The sequence below is a fragment of the Agelaius phoeniceus genome, chromosome 1, assembly GCF_051311805.1.
Source record: "Agelaius phoeniceus isolate bAgePho1 chromosome 1, bAgePho1.hap1, whole genome shotgun sequence".
Classification (NCBI taxonomy): domain Eukaryota; kingdom Metazoa; phylum Chordata; class Aves; order Passeriformes; family Icteridae; genus Agelaius; species Agelaius phoeniceus.
Window position 1 is genome coordinate 131,884,465 of NC_135265.1, and position 8,006 is coordinate 131,892,470.

The following is an 8,006-nucleotide window of genomic DNA, read 5'->3' on the forward strand; positions in this document are numbered from 1 at the left end:
ACATAATTTGATTATGTTCTAAATGAACGTTTTTTATCCACCCATAAATTTATTCAGACAAATCATATTGTATTTCAACATTTTTCCAGGGTTTGTGATGTTCCACAGCCAAGGTACAGCAGTAGCAATAACTCCAATAATTTCTGCAATAGTTTCTGCTTCCTCAGTTTGAATTAATTTTCAGGATGCTTTTAGAAAACAACAGAAAAAATATCCATTGCTCTATAGATTTCTATGTAGCTATATATAAGATTACTATGAGACGCTAGACACTGAAATGCTGGTAACTTTACAATTAGCAAAATGTGTTGCTCTGTGACAACAAAAGCAAAAGTGCAAAAAGGGGCTTAGCAACTTGAAAATTAATTTCAGAAATATTTAACATTCATGCTGCTGGTGTGAAATCCTTACTGCTGTGGTGGGAGCGAGCTCAGTTCCCTACACAGCACGTGGGGATTTCCTGTACAGCACAGATGGAGACACCCAGGCATCCCACTGCTCTGCTGCCACAGGTAGGAAATAGAAGTGCCTGGGACTCCGAAGCTGAGGAAGCCTGACATGCCAGGAAACATACCTGATATCCCACCTTTCTTCTGTGACCTTTCAGAGAAGTAAGTATAGAGCATGGGCTGCCAGGACAGGCTCATCAAACACTGGGCACTGAGGGAAATAAGAAAGGGAAGTTTACATTCAGTTCATTCTCTTGCCTGCAGTGCTTTATACCTGCTTCCCTCCTGTCCCAACTAAAGGGTGAGCTGTGCAGAGTGCATCTCCCATCCAGCTGACTGATGCAGCAGAGAAAGGAACTCAGGGTTTGCAAGGCCAGAGAGAGGAGCACGGGTCAGTGTGTGCTGGCAGCAAGGCTCACCGGGGGTGCTCTGTACTTCATGTTCTTTAAACAGGCCTTGGAGAGGATACAGAAATAGAAATGAGAGCCCAACAGCATTTTGGCAGGTGACTCCCACAAACACTAATTAACAATGTCATGGTCTTCCCTCTTCCTGTGTGAAGGAGAAGTTGCATCTTTTGGGCAGGAAGACTGGGCATAACAGAGCCAGTGCTGGAGTGCTGGGCACAGGCAGGGCCACGCTGGGACAGGGCTGCACCTCAGAGTTTCGGCCGGATCGCCACGGCCAGGCCAGGCTTGGCCAACGTGTGCCCTCTGCAGAGCACTCAGCACAGACACATCCCCCAGGATAGCTACACACTGCCTCTCTGCCACCCTCCCACCTTCTGGGAGCACGGGATTGCACAGACCTTGTACAGAGTCCCAAAGAAATTCATACAAGTGACACTGTGGCTGCAGCATGATGTTGGCAGATGAAAATCCTTGGTAGGTTTTCCATCCCATCCCTTCCCCTCGGCAGGGCACCTCTCCACAGACTCTCTGCCTCTAATCCAAACCACCCAGGTACTGCCCCAACTGAAGGCAGTACCAAGGTAGTGTGAAATACAAAGCTGTGTTTCGTGTCAGGTACAAACAGGTGACGTGTGTATTTGTGAATGTGAAATGTGAAATTCTAATAATAACTGAGGAAAATAAAGCATGGAAAAAGGCCTTTGAACCTATCTTTTGTTTGCAATTAACCCTGATTGATTTAGAAGCATTGGAATTAAGGTGTTAAGGATGCTGCTTTTTGCTTGCATTTAATCCATAAAGAGCTCTGCAATAATAACCTTTTGAAGAATAATTTTAGAATATTACTTGTATCCTTGAAACTATAGCTTTGGAATATAAATAAAGGAAATATGCTTGTCTCACGCCTTATTTGAAGCAGAGAAAAACAGCTTGAGAAAGGAACATGAACATCACCTCAAGGATTTATGGTTTCAACCAAAGGGAAGCTGGACATTACTGTTGTTGGATTTGTAAGTCTGCAATTAAAAGGTGGACCCACATCTGGGGAGCTGGACTCCACCAGATGGGATTCGTCTTTCTTCTTTCGGAAACTGGACCGCCACCATCTGGGATACTCCTTTTCAGATACATCCTGAGAAACTAAGATCACAATAGTGTATAGAATTGTGATGTAATAATTTGGAATAAAAATTGCTGATGAGAAAACAATTGGAAATAGAAACTGCTGAAAAAGCTGATGAGTACCCCTATAAATACCTGTAACCCTCAATTATCAGTGTGCAGTTGGAGGGAAAACTTCCCCCACTGTACCCAGTGCTGTATTGCTCATACTTTACCATATTAAATAATAAATTGATTGCTGCTTGAATATTGGCCTGGTCAAGCTTCTTATACATAACAGTAGCTAAAAAAACCCCAAACCTTTAAGAGCAAATAAATGAAACAATTATATTAAGCTAGTTATTTTATTCAGGAATACAAATTGGGAAATTAAAATTAAATATAAACTATGAACATTTAGGGATAGCTGTATATCCAGAGGCAAAGTAACAAATACCTATGACCCATTATATACAATCAGCAATACACTTCCAAAAGCAAACTTCATGAAGATTTCTCTAAGGCCCTGATAATTTTTAAGTTCTCCAGGCCAGTACTATATGACCAAACTTGTTGCACTTATTTGAGAGCTCACTAGCTGTTAAGATTTTTGAGTATTTTAGATATTATTCCTACTGCAGCAATTAAATTTATATCTATTTTCTGATAGATATAAGAAAATCTTATATCTATCAGAATCTTGTTACTTTCCAAATCACAGTGATTTTTCAAGACATTATGTTAATCAAAAGTTTTCTTTTTGATGACTTCTTTTCTCGACTCTTTGGGTACAGGACGACCAGTACCTAAACAAGTAATAAAATATTCTAAATTGTTTATTGTGTCAAGTAATTCAGGCCAAATGTTTCATTGTTTCAAATATTTGTAGGTCCATTGAAGGCTGTTCTGTGATGCTGATTTATGAACTGCAGAGAGCTGCCTTCTGAAACAGCTATTTCTGTTTTGCCTGACCTTGAAACTTAGCTCCTAGTACATGCCTTGTAATTTTCTGGAAAGGAGGCAATCTGAAGATTTTCTCATCAAACTAATTACTGTCTTTAGAAATCTGCACCTGTGGATTTCTGCACAATTTGACCCTTAGAAAATGCAGTTTCTCATTGTACTGGCACTGGATTTAAGCTGGCTACACATAGAGGTATAAAAATGTATGTATTTATACATGTATATTTTTATGTATGTGCACACACACATCCTTAGCATGTGTTTATTGGCTGAAAATCTATCCAGGTCTGCAGATATCCCAGTATTTGCAACAGACAGTATTTAACCTCAAGGTTTTCCCTGTTCCCTAATGAGATAGCCTTTCTCCACCTGACCCATTTTCCTCCACAGCTCCTTTCCTTTTCCTTTCTTTTCCTTTCCTTTCCTTTCCTTTCCTTTCCTTTCCTTTCCTTTCCTTTCCTTTCCTTTCCTTTCCTTTCCTTTCCTTTCCTTTCCTTTCCTTTCCTTTCCTTTCCTTTCCTTTCCTTTCCTTTCCTTTCCTTTCCTTTCCTTTCCTTTCCTTTCCTTTCCTTTCCTTTCCTTTCTCGTAGTAAAGCTGCTTCAAGAGTGGCTGAAGAAAGGTTTTAATTCAGATCTAGTGGACCTGTGCCTTACTGTGATTCTAAATTCCCAGTAATCTGAAACAGAGAGCTGCATTTGTCTGCCTGACAATACAGGGGATAGTTCAGTGCATGGCCCTGTGAAAATCAGATGAACATGTTTGCATTTGCTGTAAATGCAATGATTATCAGAGAACACAATCTGTCACTTTTAATAGCTCTGATGTGCAAAACTAGAAAATAATGGCTGCAGGTGTTCACACAGCATTGGTGTGTAATTGTGCAGAGACTTGACCAGACTATAAATCAAAGCAGGACTGTATTTTTTGCATATTTTCATCCTATTGAAAAAAATATGTTCTGTTCATATTGGTAAAATGAAGATATAGGCCTAGCTTGTCAGAAGATCAGTTTTCTTTTTTGAATTGAATCTCCTTATTCAGGGTTAGCATGTGACCTGTGGCACCTGAAGGATGGCTATGGACATGCTGTCTCTTTTGCAGTGGCTTTAGCAGAGGTTACAATCTGAAATCCCCCCAGTCACACCACACATTTACTGGAGATTCCTGGTAACAGATCAGTATTATTATTAAACCTTGAGGTTAAATACTGTCTATTGTCAATACCTGGATATCTGCAGACCTGGATAGATTTTCAGCCAGAAAAAGCATGCCAAGTATGTGTGTTTGCACATAACAGTAACATAACAGTACCTGTTACCATCCCAGACACCTGGCAGCTCTGACAAGGAGCAAGTGCTGAGTTCTACACATTGCCTACTGACACTCAGGGGAAGGGGCTAAGCAGGGGTACAGCTTCAGATGTTCCTCTGCATCACTGGCTGCCAGAGTGATCCCCACTTTCTCCGAGGATCAGCAGTGCTGCCACTTCAGCTTTATAAAGACCTCAGAAGTTCAGAGAATTTAACAGAATGATCCATCCCAGACTGTACCAGAGGGTGCCCATGTACTGCTCATCTTTCAGACTTCAGAATGAATTTTTCTCATTCTTCTCTTTCTCTTCTTTCTAACCTTTTCTCTCAGTTAACTATACACTGTCTACAACAGCACACATAATTAGCACACAAACCTGTTTTCTTAGTACCTCATTTTACTGTTCATTGAATTTTCCAATGAGTAGTGAGAAAAGCTGATGATATTATTACCACTGCATTTGTGGGGGCAGTGCTTGGGGTTCTATAACACAGAGAAGAAGTAGCTTTGGGATTTCTCTGCAGAAAGGCATGCTGCTTGGATGAACCCACATATGCACTATGTCCAGTGCCGATTCCTTGCAACCAAATTGCTGCAAAAGACTCCATGGGTGATGCTGACCAGCTCCATGAACTTGCTTATCTGTCCCCAGGTGTGTGTACCCCTGCCACCATGGCTTGTTTGCTGATGCACTGGCATTGGTGTCAGTGCTGCTGCAGGAGATTGCCTTGATGCTTTAGGATTTTAGCTTTTATATTTTTCATATATTTCTAATCCTGCAATTCTTTAGTGTATAACTTTAAACTCTATATAGAGTGTCAGCAACTGTCTTCCTCATTTTGGTCAGACAAAACAATTCCTCTGTAGGCCTGGGAATCAAGGACACCTTTCTGTCTCAGGCCCCAGGAAATGTAAAACAAAAGTGAGTTGGGAGGGGAGCAAACGTGGGGTAAATGACTTCATTACCTGAAGTTGTAATTGGAAGATTAACCCCCAATATGCAAATGGGAGAAACTTATAAAAGCATGGAAACCATGACAAGTCATTAATTTTTTTGGGTGGGGATGGACTGGGTGGACTTTATCTGCCTAAAGTGTACCTGAAGGCTTTTCAATAAATATAACCACTTTTTATACCCTTAATTTTGTCTGGCCTCTGTTTTTAATTAATCCAAACAAGGCATCACCCTGACTTCCCTTTTTTAGATACACTGAGATGGTTTCATTTATCCAAAATGAAGTTGCTTTCCAATTTTGGGGATAGATCAGTGTTCCACTACTGACTTTTCTTGTAGTGCTCTCACTCTTCTACCTCTTCACTCCTCCAACTGGTGCTTTCTTACACAACCTTGTCAGCATTTTAGTGGGGAAAAGTGGTGAAAGAACTTCAAGACCACTGCTCTCTGGATTAAGTTCTCCCTCTGTGTTGGAAACCCTGCTTCTGGCCTCTCACCAGAGATTAGTTAGGCCAGGGTGAGGAGTGGTCCTGCTTTCCCCAAGTACTCTGCATTCTCTGCATGCTCATCTTCCCTGCCAAACTGAGCCCCAGAGCCAGGGGAACACCTGGCTCAGCCTCAGAAGGAGCTGACCTCCCTGGCTGAGCATGGTGGGGCAGGCAGGGCGGCTGGATGAGACCACAGTGCCTGCTGCTGGTGCTGGGAGAGTAACACTGCTTTTCCTGAGCTGCTCCCTGGGTCACTCCATCTTGAGACTTGTTTGTTGGAGAGAGAGACATTGTCTGCTGCTTCCTTGCCTTTCTTCTATTTCTGCTGTATCACAGCCCCGTTGTGGAGGGGAGCTCAAGATCCCTGAGGGTGCTGAGGGTGCCTGGGTGCCAAACTCCCTCTGATGTGCCTTCCCCCATTCCTTAATCCTCAAACAGCTGCTGTCAAGGCCCATGCACTCCCAGCTGCAATATTCCAACATTAGACAGTGGCTGTATAATACCATTTAAGGAATTTTAGTGGGGCCAAAGCCTTTTCTTTCTTCTAGTGTAATTTTCATCTGATTTGGACTAGCCCCTTGTCTTTATGAAGGACATTTTATGGGCCATAGACCCCCAGGAGAGGCCTTCACAGAAGGGAGATCTGGGGGCTGAGAGAGACAATAGTGCCCATTTCTGCATGGATTCCCACCACCCCCAGCCCAATCCTTATTCCACCTAGATTTAGAACAGAATTTGGGGTCTAATGACAAAAGTGTCTATCAGAAAGTTCCTTTGGAAATGCGGAGGTTTTTTAAAAGCATGTTACTAGAAAGAAGTAGTTATATAAACAGCTAAAGGAAGTCGCTCTCCTAACCTGAGTGGAGGCTGTAAGGGTATCCTTGGAAACAGCTCCCTCTCCCGGAGCCATGCATGGCTCCCGCATCTTGCAAGGCGATGTAAAACCTGGAGTAGTCCAAAGGAATGGCACCGAGGACTTCAGGAGGCCCACTGAGCTTTATATTCCCTTGCCAGGAATTTCAACAAGGATGAAAGATGAATGTTTCACCAGACCATAACCAATCGAGTAAAAGTATAAAGAGTTAAAAGCAAAGTCACAGTTTGATAGGGAATAACAGCAATGCACCTGAGTGCTGAGACAAGGGCAAAAAGTGGAGCAGGAAAAGAAAGAGACATAGAATGGAGTTTACTTTTCAGTTGCCAAAGAAAAGTTTGAAGTATACTTCAAAATTTATTTAATCATACTCTGTAAAGTATGGGATAGAAATGTGGTTTTTCTTCAATAAAAGATATTGGACTATAGAGACACGTCAAAATGTAACATGTTCATATTATTATTAATATACCACATGTATAATTTATGTGCTTAACATAGACATTATTCCTGAAGAACTTTACCTTTAGAGATGGACAAATGTCAGTTTCACTTGTGATATTTCAGCTCCATTTAAGTTTAGTGACATTTTTTCCAACATACCTTTGTCTCAGTGTTTAGACTTTAGGTCTTAATTTAGATGCTTAAACTGATCTGTCAAAACCCTAGGTTGTTACCCAGAAAAAAATGTTTGGGGTGATGGTTTGCATTTTGACCAAAGGCTGCCTGTCACTGAGAAGGATATCCTGTTGGCAATATTTTTGTTAGGTCTGTGATCATACAGAAGAAAAAGTTACCATGGTGGTAGCCATAACAGGAGAAGGGCATACAGTATATTGCTATAAATTATTTCCCTCATTTGAAATAATACCTGTTAATAAAAGCATACTAGAATAACTGAATGCAACATATTTTCTTTTGGCTTTTTAGTTTGATGCTCCATATTCCATATTGATAAATGTGTCACACTTCCTAAGGCCAACAAGCCCACCACTTTGCCATACTTGTGCTAACCTGGGTGAGTGTAGCAAAGCTCCTATGCTGATTTTGTAATTTCATAAGAGATGTACACACTGTGATGCCTTTCTGGGGCAGTGTCTCAAGAGCATCAAATCACACCAGCAGCAAACCTTCTGACCTGTTGTCCTGTCCCCAGGCTGGATCCCTGAGGATCCTCTAGGGGGATGTCATAGGCAACCCCCGCTGCTCACACTCAGAGCATCCACACTGCTCATCCCTGCAGGCACCAGCTGAGCTGCTGCTGCTCCCTCTCCTCCCTGTGCCAGCCTGGCCTGCTTGTTCTAGGATGGACAGCACTGTGGGATTGAGAACAAATGTTCTCGGCCTGAAAATGGTAGCCTCATGTCGCGGCCCTGGTCCTAGACATTGCAGTGTGTGTGTGCTCAGTGAGATCATTTTCAAGCTGTGGTTTCCAGAGTGCATGGAGGACAGGA